We start from the raw sequence: 16,094 nt of genomic DNA on the forward strand, positions 1-16,094 counted from the left end.
ATTTTCTCATTGTCTCATTTTTTTTCCAAAAAACATTTTTCTGATGCTTATATACTCACTTTCTCATCCCTTCTTCCTTCTATAACATTCTCACATATACATTTATAAACCATCTATACAATCATTATTTTTCCTTGGCTAATCACACTGCATTCCACCCCCATTTGCCTTCCCATTACTACAATATGAAGCAGGACTTGTCCTCCACCCCCTCCAAGCCCACTACACCTTCTCTATTTCTGTTACATATATTTTAAAATCTGGTATTTTCACACTCCCAATTTTCTCTTCATAGCCTGTCCTTCCTGATCCTAATTTTCCTTCCCCTCTGCACATGTATTGTATATCTTCTGGATTTCACCTAGCCACTTATCCCATGGTGATATGATTACTGGTAACATGACATAAACAAGTTTATGACCAAGTTCCACACTTTCCCTGACCATATAATGTATAGCTGATGCGTTATTTCAATTCACATCAATGTCTTCCTCATCTCGTCCACTGTCAGTAACACCACTCTCCCAAAGATTTATCTCCATCCTTTGACTAAGTTGGCCTTAAGTGGTTATAACTTTATTTCCTGTTTCAAATTACAGTTTTTTTTTTCAGAAGGTAGGTATGCATTCACTCTCATTTAAAGTTATCAGTAACTTCAGTTATTTTTGCAGCGTCCACTCGACATCGTCTATTAGCATCACACAGTCATTAGCAAGGATTGTTCTCCTCCTCTCTCTCTCCAACCCTACTTCCAACACATTCAGTCTTTGCACCAAATTACCAATAAATGTATTTCAGATGAGAAGCAACACCCTTGTCTTGAATCTCTGTCAATATTTGCCTCCCCCAAGAGTTTCCAATTAATTCTGATCTTTACCCCATTATTCCATTTAACACTCTTCCCTTCCATATATCTGCAACATAAAAGAGCAATGTACCAACTCAGAGTCTTTTTAATATCCACTAACCCCCCTCATGTCTTCCTTCCTTTAGCCTATCCTGTAAAATGTGACCATAGCCCCCAGTGATCTGCCAACAGTATATCCTTGAAAGCACACGAGAGTCACCATCTACCTTTAGGAGTTAATTTACTGAATGTCTAGCTGCCAATATCCTAGCCACCAACTTTGCATCACCATTGCATGGAGAAACTTTTGTGCAATTTACTGGCTTTTCTCTTTACTCTTTTATTTAACACTATCATCTCAATCTTTCTTATGGATCTGCATACCAGTCCACACATCAGCACATCACTAGAACATTTCCCTTATCTTTGGTACCACAGTTTCATAGAATTGAATTTGGAACCCATCTGGATCTCTGTCTTCCCAGTCTTGATATGCCTTATTGCAGCTATTATCTATTGTACTTCTGTCTCTGTATATAACATTAACCTCTCATTACTATCCAGTAGTGGTTTCTTCTACTCCTCAGACAGTATCTCCTCCTCTTGGACTTTTACTGTACAATTCTGCATAAAAGTCTGCAAACATGCCCTCTTTGTCTTCATTAGGTTCATAGGTTGGTACTAGGCTATCAGCCCTAGGGCCTATACAAGCCTAGCCATAACAATTCCCTGGCTATTTCTTCCCACATTATTTACTTTCCTGGACCCCTGTCTAGCAGGGTGACTGACTTGATCCCTGGGGTGAATTTCCTTTCTCCCATCCAATCGTCAAGGTTCTTCTTGAAGAGGTCCAAAGAGGCACTCTGCTTTACATGTATGGGCAATCTATTCCAGAGTCTGGGGAGTCTCTGGGTCAGGAACCTATCCCTCCAGCATGTTTTGTTTATTGTGATGACAAGGTTTAGATCCCTGGAGCGTGTAGCTCTGAGGGATTGGGATTTCTTTAAGTGTAGCATGTCCAACAGCTCTGGGTTTGACATGGCCTTGTATGTTAAGCGGAGATCGCCTCTGAGTAGATGATATGCGACAGAGTATAGCTGGAGTTTTTTAAGCCGGTCAGTGTAGGGCATCTGCTTTAGGCCTGTGATTCTTTTAGTGAGGTATTTCTGAGGCCTTTCCAGTTGTTGCAGATGTCTTGAGAGGTACATACCAAATGGGGCGTTGTATTCTATAATGGGTCTAATGAGGGATGAGTACTGTGGGACAATGACCTCCTTTTTTCTGGATGAAAAGCCCTTCGTGATGAGGTGTGCCACATAGAAGGATTTCCTGACTGTTGTGGCGATGTGGTTATCGAAGGTGAGACCACTGTCCACCTGTGTCCCTAAGTCTCTTATCACACTTTCTGTGTTTAGTGTACTGCCACCTATATGGTAATTCACGGATACATGTTTTTTCCCAAAGGGGATAACAATACATTTCTTGGCATTGAGCTTGAGCACATGGCTCTGGCACCAAGCATCTGTTTCTGTAAGGCCCTTTTGTAGAGTATCCACATCATTTGGGGATTCAATAATGGCTCCCAGTTTGCAGTCATCTGCAAACTTTGTTAGCCAGAGTCCCTTAGTGTTGACCTGTACTTCAGAGAAGTAGATGCCAAACAAGAGCGGCTCCAGGACTGAGCCCTGAGGTACTCCACTTGTCACTTGTCTGGAGCTGGATTTGGAGTTGGCTACTTTTACAGTGTGGGTTCTATCAGTAAGCCATTTAGCAACCCATTGGGTGACATAGGGATTAATGCCCAACTTAGTAAGTTTATCTATGATTCCAGAGTGGGGGATGGTGTCAAAGGCCTTGGCAAGGTCTAGATAGGCTGTGTGGACCACCTTACCCTTGTCCATGGCTCTGGAGACTGATTCAAAGACGTCAATCAGGTTCAGGAGACAAGATCGGCCCTTCACAAACCCAAACTGGGTGGGGTCCAGTGTTTGAAGGTTGCCAATGTCTTTGTTTATAAGTTCCATGATAATACGCTCCATGGCCTTGCAGATAAGGCTTGTCAGACTGATGGGACGGTAGTTTCCAGGATCCAAGTTGGATCCCCCCTTGTGGATTGGGATAACTGTAGCTCTGCGCCACTCAGTGGGCATGAAACCTGAGGTGAGGCTATGATTAAACATGACACTTAGGTGAGGTGCCAGTTCATATTGTAGTTCATGTAGTACACAGCCCGGGATGTCATCTGGTCCCATGAATGCTGTATTCTTGGCTTTAGAGAGTGCGTTTTGTACCTGTGTGGCTGTTATTACTGGAATTTGGCAATCTTACGGTATTGAGATGGGCCATTTAGGGGGCGATAGGGGGGTGAAGTTGGCACTGAATCGATCTGCCAGGATATTGGCAATATCCTTCAGATCAGTATATTTAATGCCATTCTGTTTTAGCTCAGAGCAGATCTGAGCATTGCCATTTAGATTCTTGACATAGTTATAGAATGCTTTGTGGTTGTCTTTGGAATCTTTGGCAATTATATTTTCGTAACTAGCTTTGGAGGATTTTATGAGGCATCTCAGTTTCTTATTGAGGCTAGTAAGGGAGTTTTTTGCATCCTGGGATTTTCCTCTTTTCTGCAAAAGTTTCTTCCTTTTGTTGTAAAGTTTGTTTATGGCAGGGGACCACCAGATTGGCTTCCTTTTTTTGGATGAGAGCATTTTGTTCTATTTGGGATGGCACGATTCATGCATGAGTGGATGTGCTCATACAGTGCCTTAGTGTAGGATTCAGCAGTTGAACTTTCAGTTCCCGTCTGCATGGGTGTCATGAAGTTTGTCACTTCTGACCTGAGTAGCATGAAGTTGGCTTTGGAGAAGTTTTTTATGGTGGTTTCTTTACTGGGGGATGGGGGTGGGATGTGGATGTTAAGGGTGATTAGCTTATGGTCAGACCTGACTAACGAGGGGGTGACCATAGGTATGGAGCATTGATTTCCCATGTTGGTAATGACCAGGTCTAGGATATTGGAGCCCCTGGTGGGACTATGGATTAGTTGATCCAGGGCATTGGAATTTATGAAATCCAAGAACCGTTGTGCAAAGGTGTTGGGACATGAGTAGTTTTCCCAGTTAATGGCAGGGTAGTTAAAATCACCCAGTATTAGGGTGTTTGGTTCTATCTTAATATTTTCCAGTATGTTTAGAAAGGTGTAGTGAGAATCTTGGGGTATGGTTGGGGATCTGTAGCAAGCTACAATTTGGATTGCAGTCTTACCTAGTGTTAGTTGCACTTGGAGAATTTCAGACACATTGTGTTGGCCAACTAGCCTGGTGGTGTGAATATCCTTGGTGAATATTGACACTCCTCCACCTTTAGTGTTTCGGTCCTGGTTTGGTGGCCGAAAAGTGTGGTAAGAGTTGTAGCCTGGTATTGCAGGGGTGCACTCTGGAGCCTTGAACCAGGTCTCAGTTACTGCACAGACATCGATGTTCTCCATTTTTAGGAGTGCCTTGAGAGAGTGCATTTTGAGGTTTAGACTTCTAGCATTGAGTAGCGTTACCTTCAGATTTTGCATGCTTGTACCTGTTACGGTGGTGGTTTTGTCCATTGAAGTTTGCCTAAAAAAGGCACTATAGGGGTGGCAAGAGCCTTAGCCAGTAACCTGAATCCCAGGGGCGACAGGTGCAGACCATCTCTGGCAAAGCATCATGGTCTGTCAATCATGTCATCCCAGGCAGACAGATACTGGATCCCATTTGAATGACACCATAAGCTTAGCCAATTGTTGAAGTCAATCATTTTATCCTTATATTGTGGTATCATTCTGGGCGAAGGCAGGATGTTACTCAGGGCTAGGGTCATACCTGCCTGGGCCACATGATCCGAGAACTCTTTCATGTCTCTTTTCATGTAGTCGAGGGAGGTACATCTCAAGTCATTCACTCCAACATGGATAATGACAGAGTCATATTTGTACTTGTTGTGGAGTGACTTGAGTGCATGCGTTATGTGGCAGATCCTGGCACCCGACAGGCAGCTGACTGTAATTTTCTCCTTATTCAACCTGGTGAGAGGGACATCAGTATGCCGGACTATAGAGTCACCTATGACTAAAGTGTTAGGTACATTGTCTTGCCTTAGGGGCTGTTGCTGGGTGGCACACTGGTGTTGTGAACTATGTGACACATTGGTTGTGACTGGTGTTTGTTTGCGTTTCAGCTTCAGAGGTCTTTGTTGCTTGGGCAGGTTACAGTTAAGGGCCTCTGCATATGTGGATTTAGTGTTACTATATGTGGGTGTTGGTGGTGCGGGTTTAGAAGGGCTATGCGTTGCTTGAGGTGTAGTGTGGGTGTTAACCTTCTCCTCTTGACTGTTTAGCACAATCTTGCTTAGGTGCCTCAAATGTTCCCTACTGTGTCTTTCTTTGCAATTCGCACATGCCTCTTTGCACTCCGATTTGTGCTTTAAGCATTTAATCCATATAGCTTACCTTTCATCCCCACTCCTTTAGAATGCATCTGTTCAGCTCAGTATCTTACTCCTCCACCATGAATTCCACTCTTTATTTAGTTTTCCCTTGTAACCAATTACCTACACTATGCATGCAGTCTTAATTCGGTTCCCTTTTTCCAGCTGCATCATTCCCACCCTCATTTTCTAAATGACATTTTGACATTTTGTGCACCCATTTCACCCACTCTGACCTTCCCTACTGTTTCCATGTATGTATTCCTGCCTCACTTCTTTCTGCACCAGTTTATTTCCACTTCAGTACCTTTCCATGCCATTACCATCAAAGCATGATGCAACACTTTTTCCTCCTTAAAAATAGTTACCTCCTCCACATCCTACATTGCTTCTTTGTCCACTAAAATCCCATCCAGTCTGCTAATATGTTTACTCTCATCCCTGCTGAATGCGGTCCGCTTTTCTTCTTCCTACCTCTCAGGTTCTTCTTCAGACACTTAACATTAAATTCTGCTCTTGTATATAGTCTGTCTAGCTTTGGGATTAAAAAATCATTTGCATGTTCCCCATCCGCCATATTCCCACTATTTTTCTGTCATCTTTACACATGCCTCAAGCTCTCTAACTTACCTTTCTTAACACCATAAAATGAGACCATTTCTTACCTTTTTAATCCCTTATGCCTTTTCATACTGCCAGCCTACTACCTGTTCCACTTGCTTTCCTATTCCCCCAAATCCATATGCGTCCCATAGCACCCCACCACTTTCTCTCTCTCTCTTTAATTGGACTTTTCATTCTCCACATTGGAGATACCCACCCTGTAACCCATCTCTCTAGGTCTAACCACCACTCCACCAGAGATAGATCCCAGAGTCTTGTGGCTCCCACCCATTGTGATAGATCAAAATCACTCAAAACATCCACATGACAATATCATACACTAAAGTGCTGCCCTCTCAAGCTTTCACAGATTCATTCACTCACAGTCTCATCACTGTTATATTACCTGTGATTTTTTTCTTATATTAAAAAAACACCCTTCCAGTTTACAGTGTTTGTACTTTACTTTCTGCTAGCCCCACTGAACCACACAGTACCATGACACTTTCGATCATTTACTGGCTATCATTCTCTGTTCCTTACTTCCCCCAAATAATGCTACAAAAGAAAGATATGTATTAACATGGCCTTCTCTTGTTATAGCACCTAGTTTCTAATGCTTCTTAATCCTTAACACCCCCTTTTCTTTTGTCCATCTGGCCACTAACATAGACATAAGTGCCAAGAAAAGATTTTTAGGAATTATTATTTTTACATCATTATTATACCCTCTGTCCCTAGCAGCACATATTAAACAGCTGCAAAGACCCCCCCCCCCATAATAATATTAAAACACAAAAAAAAGCAAAGGCTGGAACAATAAATGCCAGCATTGCCTACTACTGGGCTGGCACTCCAACAAATTCTTTGTCCTGTTAGTAAACACTCATTGTCATCATGTTAGGCCAGCTCAATTTCCAAACTCACCCTTGACAAACATACTTAATACCTTCACATACCATAAACTCTACATCTGCAACCTGCCCCCCATTATAAAATCAGATTAATATTTTTCTGCCTCCCCTGTTAATTTTCCATTCACATTGCGATTCTTTTTATCTTGCTGCGTGATTGTGGCTTTTAGCCCTGTATTTTCCATTACATTAATTGCAATAATATGGTTTTGTGTCTTTCAAACCATGTGTGCCATGTAGTAAACAGTGTTGTCAGCTGCTGGCAAGTCTACTCTGTATGGCCATTTTCAGGATATGCTTGAATGATTTTCTTTAAATCTGTTGAACTATATTTCTATAATTGTGGGTTTTCTGATTTACTAAACGTCTTTATGTGCATTGTGTGTGTTGTCTTACTCTTAGTATGCTAAATGATGTTGTAAAAACTTAATTTATACTGCTTGCTATATACTAGACTAGTTCAATGCCTTTTTTCAACAGTAGTGATTCTGGACATAAAACTGATAGTGGGAGGTGATTGGCTGCAAAAATATCAGTTTGCAGAATTGCAAAATGTGACAACAGCAGCTGTGTTCACAACTGAAAGAACAATGAAAGTGTCATGCCCTTTAATTGCTGATATATACACACACCTTCATGAGTGTACTGAGTCAACTGGAGCGCACTCTTCATTGTAATCCAGTTAATTAATCCCAGTCTGTTTTATTTTGCTTTTGTTTACTAAGTTTGTCCAACTGGCTTTCGATAAAAAAAAAAAAACTTTTAGAGGAGCATCGGGGAGATAAGCTCCAACATTAAGTAGACTTTGCAACATTTGAAATCAAAGTGAATACACTTTTTCAGAAAGCTTACCTTTATAGAATTTCAGAAGGTAATCTGAAATTTCATCTCCAGAGTATTTGATATGGGACAGACCATCTGTATCCACAAGGTGCATAATTAAGCTGCCAAACTGATAAGTATGCAACTATCCCATGCAGGGAAAAATTCCATATGTTCCAGCTCATTGTACAAAGTAAAAAAAAAAACAATTTATAAATTGCATGTCATGACATATGCACTGTATGCTTGACTGTATTCTTATAACCTAGTCTACATAATTATAACAACTGTGAGATTGAAGACCCTCTGAGGAGAAGTAAGTAAAAGTGCTCCCTCTTCCGTAAGGGTATTTAGTATCAGAGTTGTCAAATATAAGTATAGACATGTTGGAATCCAAGGGGAATTCATCTTAGAAAATATGCTAGTATTGCATTATGTGGCACACTACTGTGAATAGATTACCTTTTCTCTTTGAAAGCTGCTATTTTGACATTCTGATATTGACTTATTGGGCCACGCTGAGGTCAGTTTTGTTGACTTCAGGATGGCTGTGTGGATGGCTTACTCTCGCCTTCTTCTGGAGGAGAGGAACATAACATGCATCCATCTTTGAGTTAGACTGACAATTGATTTACAGTATAATAGTATGGTGGTATTTTTGGGGCCACATCCCACCAAATGGGAAGTGTAGTGGAGGCTTGCTCCCCACAAAAACATATATAATTTTTTCTTTTTTTATATCACTATGCCATTATCGGCACCCATTGTATGATATGGAGAGTTTCACTCTGTTGAAGTTCGGTAGGATGATGTAACTCCATTCTTATGTACATCTTATTTACTGTAGCAAAACTGACTCTTTTCCAAAATGACTTTTTAAGTCTCTCTCTCTCTCTCTCTCTATATATATATATATATATATATATATATATATATATATATAGTTAGGGATTCCCTTCACAAGCTCAAAGTTTCAAAACTTTGAAATGCAAATGGTTGAGACCATAAGATTGAAGTTTTGAAACTTCAAACATTTTGAATGGAGATCACCGTAGAGCGCAGAACAGGAAATTTGCCATTTTTCTCACTGAAGTGCATTCTAAGAGTTGATATATTTATTTAGCAGGGCGTGTGAGGGGTGCAGGGGGCTTTTCCCTGCAAAAATGTAAAACATTTTTTTTTATTTTAATTTCGAAGTTTCAAAACTTCAGTCTTATGGTCTTGAACATTTGCAGTTCAAAGTTTTGAAACTTTGAGCTTGTAAAGTAGATGCATATGTAGATATAGTTATATAGACAGAGATCCACACACACACACGTCTGGGTTTCATATTCTGTTGCAATGTTAACACATAATTCATCTGTCATGGAGGCTCTCATCCATAGATACGAATGACATTTTACAGGGGAAATTTATTATTATTATTAGGGTTAATTGATTTGCTTACAGTCACACAGTAGGCAAACTGAGGTAGAAGGACTCAAATCCTTTACCCTGGGCTAGGGTAAATACTTCAGAGCCTTAATTATCTATGTCATGTGATAGACTTATTGCATAGACAGTAAATAAAAAGCCTTATTAACATTATGCATTCATATATCTGTATCGGTCTACACGTAGTGTTAGGACATTTGGTAGGTCATCTGCAACAACATATTAATTACTGCACTTACTCCAGAAATCTTACAAACTAGATGTTGCTACTTGTAAGTAATTAGCATGAAGGCAGGGGGCTGCAGGCAGAAAATTAGCAGTGCTTTAAACTAGAATGCAGAAACAGCAATGAGTTACCTCAGACAAAAACTGCAAACAGTGAAAACTGACACAGTTGCTCCTCTGCAAAATATCTATATATATATATATATATATAGTCTAAATATATATACAGCTGTGTGTGTGTGTGTGTGTGTGTGTGTATATATATATATATATATATATATGTGTATACCTGTATATATATATATATATATATATATATATATATATATATATATATATATATATATATATATATATATATATATATATATATACCTGTATAAATATATATATATATATATATATATATATATATATATATATATATATATATATATATATAAGTGTATATTTGTATAAATATAGAAACTTCTGCTTCCCAGAGAAAGGGGACTTCTCCAAGATTCTGCATTCTCAAACTGTTTATGCGATCAAGGAATGTGGCACATTAATTATTGTATTTTTCACTGTTAAAGAGTAGTGTGTTTAAAGTTCTGCCTTGTTCCCAGTGTACAGGAATCTGCATGTATGATAAAGTGCTGCTTAGAGAACTGAGGTTCTCTGTGCAGGTAACACTGAACTAAATGAGCTCTTCCAATTAGTGGGACAGTTGTCATTATAGTTCACAAATCCTGGTACGTGTGTGTGTGTGTGTGTGTGTGTGTGTGTGTGTGTGTGTGTGTGTGTGTGTGTGTGTGTGTGTGTGTGTGTGTGTGTGTGTGTGTGTGTGTGTGTGAGAGAATAGCTATCTCTTCAGTAAAATGATTGGGTATATCAGTAAAAGCTAATTACTTTCTCAAGCTGCAGTTTCCTGCTTGCAGTCCCTCTACTGATAATGGCTGCTTTCCCAGTAATGATCATATCAATTACTTTAATTCAGTCATTTTGATAGCAACTCATTTCTTGCACTAGATTCACTGCTGGAGTAAACCTGGTTTGGTATGTAGTTATATATGCCAGATAGAAGTTTGAACCTTTTTCTTTGATGGTGGAAGGATAACTGTTTTATTATTTTCATTGGTCTTATTTGTTGTCCATTTAAACATGTCAGCAAACCCTTGCATTATGTGAGTTGATGAATAAGGTTTGAGAATAAATACTTACATTGAAAAAGTGGGTCCTTATGTTTCACTGAATGATGCTATTTTACCAGATCTTTTAAAGTTAAAACTCTTCTCTTTATGTCAGACATTTAAAAGCCATATGAATTTAGCCTCGTGCATTATAATTTCCTGATAAGGCAGACAGAAGAGTTTTCTCCTTATGTGTACAAGTGTGCAACATGTTTAGACCATTGTGATTTATGTATCTCTTATTAAATCTGACAGATTATCTTGTTTCACAGTGTGAAAGCATTTTCTCAGTTATTAAGGTATCATAAAATGAGATGTATAGTTTTCTTCTAGTTCATTCTGGCTTGGTAAATATGCTCTGTGCATATTCTGTGGAAGAGGTGAGCTTTACTCTACCTATTGGTATATTGTTACAGCATGGCCAGACCCATAACAAAACCAAAAATTAAACATGATTTTCCTGATTTCTTTTTTCCAGCTGTCCCGGATGACATTCTTCTGGTGTATTATATCAGCAATTTAATAATTATCCAGTTTCTGGTAATAGGTACTTGCTAATGTTTAGTGATTCCTCTGTTTCCTGTTATACAGTGGCACTGTAGTTATATGGATAATGTGGTGCCCTTCATAGCTTTGCAAAGCACGCTAGTTTAACGCTCCATGAATTCTTGAGTGGCAGCCTTGAGTGTTGCTGTTTGATGGGCAGATCTCACTAGCTCAATGAATGTGTTGGCTCCTTTTTGGTTACCAATCTGTAGGCTATCTGATGGGTCCTTGTCATGCAGTCTGTCACTACATTGTTCTTAGTATGAGGGAGTACAAAACAATTCGTAAATCAGCTATTGTCAGTACAACAGCAGTTAAAACGTATTTCTTAGATCAAGGGCACCATAAATTTTAAGAAGTACGGCTGCAGATAGGTTCAGATTAAACTGCTACTGCTGCTATGACATTAGTCACTAGTAACCCCTAAAAGAGCATATTTGGCACAGCTTCTGAGTTCTTAACTTCCTAATGAGATATAGATATCACTAAATCTCATATTCATCCATCATTTGTTGTCCGCAGACTGTCATTCTAGAGTAGCAATGCTGCGAGCATTTGTTGTGCACTTATATGTGTTATGTATAGAAAGGACGCAAAGTCCAGACCACCTTTTTAAATGCTGTTTGGTTGGTTGAAGACATAAAGGAATTCTAGTGTCTAAAAAGTGTGTCACTGTCTCACTAACTTCCCTATTATTTCATTTTGCTTCACTTCTTAAATTCTTTTAGTTTTTTTTTTTTTATTGATAAAAATTATTAAAGTCAGGTCTGAAACATACAACTGTTATAAAATAATTGAAAAGATTTTTATGATACAATAGATAAAAACAGAAAGTAATGATATAAAAAACAAGAATAAATATAACGATTTACTATAGTGTTCACTACCTATGGGTGAAGTTCGCTATTTATCTTAAAAATAAAAACTGATATTAGTTTCAATTTATTGGTTTACTAGTAGGTCATTTATATTCTTCCAATAATTGTAAGTTGTTGTGTTCCCTGATGATCTAGCTCTAATTATCATCATTTCAACTTTAGAGATGTCCTTGAGAAGATCTTTAAAGTTTTGAAAAGAAGGGATTTGTGGTGATTTCCAATTTTTAGTGATTTCTTTCCTAACAATTGATAGAACAGACCACAAGATTGAATACTTATTTGATTTTACAATTTGGGACTGGAGTGTTAAACAAAATAAGTGATTTATTGATTGAAAAATTATCTGTAAAGATAGCTTGTAGGAAGTTGTTGATATCATCCCAAATTTTTTTTAAAAGGTGACAGTCATAAAATATGTGAGCCCAGTCTGCATTAATATCTTTCTTACATCTCCAGCATAAACCATTTTCTATAAATATCTTGTTGATTGTAAACTGTGTAAGGAATGATATGTTTAAAAATCTCCAAGTGAAAATTCTCCATTTATGTGAGGTTCTAGTTTTACAAGTTGATTGGAGTATACATAGTTTATCTTTATCTGAAGGATAAGAATTATTAATGGTGATAAAAGATTTCCAATAATTTTCTGAATTAATATTTAATCTGATTTTATTGATTTGTATATGTGTGAGAGACTGATTTTGTTGGGGTCATTCTGTTAAATGAAAACCATTAATTACTGTATTAGCCTAGGGAATATCATTTTAGTTGTAGAAGGAATAAGATTGTGCTTATCTTTGATATATTTCTTAGCTTCTTGTAAGTCTAGCCATAACAATGAATCAAAATTGTTGTCTTCAATAAGAATGTTAAGTGGATTTAATTTGTTAATGTTCATCATTTGATACCAAACCAATAAATGCTTTTGTTAAAATAAAGACATTTTATGATCATCTGTAGTGAAGATGATACTTTGTGTATAGGCTATAGGGAAAATAAGAAATATCCAGTTTTCATATGATTTGTGTCTAATGATAAAGTTTTTGAAGGATTTTAAAATGAAAATTATGTAGTTAGATCTATATATTTGAGTGTAGCTATACGAAAAAAATTCTTTCAATCTCCAAATAAATGTATTGTTTAAGTTTGACATATTCATTTTGTTAGTATTTTTAGGATTTTGAGATAAACAAAGAATATAATCTTTCCATTTAGCTGAATATTTACTGTCTATAAGAAGATTAATTGTTTTAATTACCAATGAAATTGCGTACAATTCTGGATTAGGTAAGGCAATACCACCATTATCCCAGTTGTACATTTTGATTGATAATGCAATTCTAGATTTAATTGGATGCCAGAGGAACTCATTTATAATACAGTTAAACTTTTTAATTATTATATGGGTAGGAGTATAGATATAGACTGTATTATATACAACATTTTAGGAAGTAAGACCATCTTTATAAATGACAACTTTTCTTCCATTGAAAATCTTATTTTTAACCATGAGCTTGTTAATGTTTCTATGCTTTGAATACTTTTATTTTTCATGTATCTTTTAAGTTATTAGAAATAGTTATATATATAACATTATTACAAAATCTCTTTAGATCATTAAATCTCCTCCAACACATGATGACCTTACAACCTTTTCATAGGAACCGTAACCTGAAAATTAATAATCAACTAATAGATCTAAAAAACTTCCCATTTATAATTAACTTAACTCTACATGATATATACCCATATCTGACTTATTTGGCTCATGATTTAAGACAGCAAATGAATCTTCCCAAATCATACTTTGTCATATTGAGACCGATTAAAGATCTATCCATAAGCTACTTTAAAGATTTAATTATTAATAAAGAGGACTTAATGAAATGTACCGCACTATGGCAAGCCCTATTACAAGGTACCAAATTTATAACATCCACATATAAACTGATAAAAGACTTTAAATATCAAGATCACGTCCTCTTGTCAAACTATTGGAAAGAAAAAATACCATTGATTGAAGAAAGTAAAATAGTAAAAGCAATTAATTTAACAGTAAAATCAATCTCCCTCCAAAAGTTAATATTTACCCAACTCATGATACTCAATAATGCTTACTATACACATCTTAGCCTGCATAAATTTAACTCTAAAAATTCTCCTAAGTGCCCATATTATAAAGATGAAACTGCTGACCTCCTACACATGTTCTGGAGCTGTAAATGTATATACAGACTTTGGAATTCCTTAAAATTACAACTGCAAAAGATGTGATATCAAAATTCAATGCTTTCTTGGGAATTTATGATATTGCATATCCCTCCAAATAATCTATCTAGATCCCAAATGACCATACTTATGAATATCTTTTTGCTAATGAAACTCTACATAGCTACTAATTGGCTGAACCCATCTCAAACTTCATGGGACAACTTCAAGATTTTAGCGATAAAACATATATTAGCCCACAAACTATAATCATACCAAACATATAATAATCTGAAGATTTGGGAACAAATTTTCAATATTATACTGACTTAATGTACCTAGCCTAGGAAACTCCCTGGATATATATAGTATAACGTCTAACCCTATCAGGAATCATATTATTACAAGATATTATCCTTAGTGATAAGAATCTTCATATGTACTTCTATGTTAAAATATGGAAGCATTCATGTAAATAGTGTACATATGTTATAAGAATGTTGTTAGAAGCTTTGTTTGGAAATTACCTGTGTATTTCTCGGTCAAATGTTTGTATGAACAAGCTGAAAAATAATAAAGAATTATTATTGAAAAAAATAAATAAATAATTATACATAGAAATGTTATTCGTTGAGTTTGTGCTAAATATTTCTTAAATTATGTTGTATGTTGAATTATTTTTGACCAACTAAGATAATTTGTGTTTTATTATGATTGAATCTAAAGACCTGAGTTTTTTTTTTTAAACTTGTCCATATTATTAAATAACTCTGACAAGGTAGGATTTTTACCCCCCAATGTAATCAATATGTCGATCACAAACAGTTGTACTATTGATGTTTCATTAAAACCCAAATCATAACATTTGATGTTAGTATTATCCATAATCAGGTTAGCCCATGGTTCCATAATTAAGGTGAAAAGGGGAGATAATGGACAGCCTTGTTTAGTGCCTTTTTAATAGGTATATATTGTGAGATATAGGAGCCTATTTTGACATATGCTTGACAACCAGGGAATAGTTGGGTAATATGATTTATAAAGTTTTTGGAAACATTAAGTTCTTCCCGTAGTATAAATAAATAGTCCCAGTTTATTGTGTTGAATGCACAATTTATGTCTAAGCTAATTAAGGTTAGGTTATTTTTTAAGTTCTTCACTGATTCTATTGAGGTTATTATTCTCTTAATGTTGTCATATGAGGTTCTGTTAATAATGAAGCCAGTTTGATCAGAGTCTAGTAAACTAGGAAGGAATTTTTTGAGTCTATTTGCATAAATTGAAATGAACATTTTGTAATTCGTATTTAATAAGTAAATCGGTGTGTATGATTTACATTTGGTAGGATCCTTATCCTGTTTTAAGATAGGAGTGATAAATGTATATTTCCACAATGGTGGGATTAAATTTTTAGTTTGAGCTATACTGAAGACTGAATGTAAAATCGAGAGAGCTTTTGTAGGTAGGATTTTATATATTACAGGGATGATGCCATCATTACCCGGGGCTTTGTTTTGTTTTAATTTGTTGATTTGTACTTGAATGTCTTTAAGGGTTATCTTGTCTGTCTAATAGTTCAACTTGTTCTTCAGTTAACTTAATTTTTGAGTTTTTATTAATGAATGACCTTATGTCAATTATGGGGTTTATTGACTCAGTGGACTGATTTAGTTTAGGAAAAAAATATCTAAATTAATTTAATATATTATGAAGACCGGAAAACTTTTTCTTTTTTTGTGGTGAATAAAGTTCCTTAATGTGATTAAATGTATTCATTCTTTTAAGTTTGTTGGCTAGCATATTTATGGATCTAGTGTTTGATGAAAAAGTAATACATTTAAATTTCTCTAAACTAATCTTTATCTTATGATCTAAAATCTCAAGATACTCCTTATTTAAAGAATCTATATCTTTTTTAATAGTTTTATCTTCTTTTTTTAAAGGTCTAGATTCAAATTATTAAATTTTGCTTGTATCTCTTTTA

The 16,094-nt window shown here is 36.2% G+C and overlaps 1 protein-coding gene across 1 annotated transcript in view; it reads left to right on the plus strand.

The window, feature by feature from the left end:
- Positions 1 to 16,094, plus strand: part of VIPR1 (vasoactive intestinal peptide receptor 1) — a 2,416,152-nt gene that overhangs the window by 1,945,041 nt on the left and 455,017 nt on the right. The window lies entirely within an intron of this gene.

This window comes from Protopterus annectens, chromosome 3.part0 (assembly GCF_019279795.1).
Source record: "Protopterus annectens isolate FY-2018-M chromosome 3.part0, PAN1.0, whole genome shotgun sequence".
NCBI lineage: Eukaryota > Metazoa > Chordata > Ceratodontiformes > Protopteridae > Protopterus > Protopterus annectens.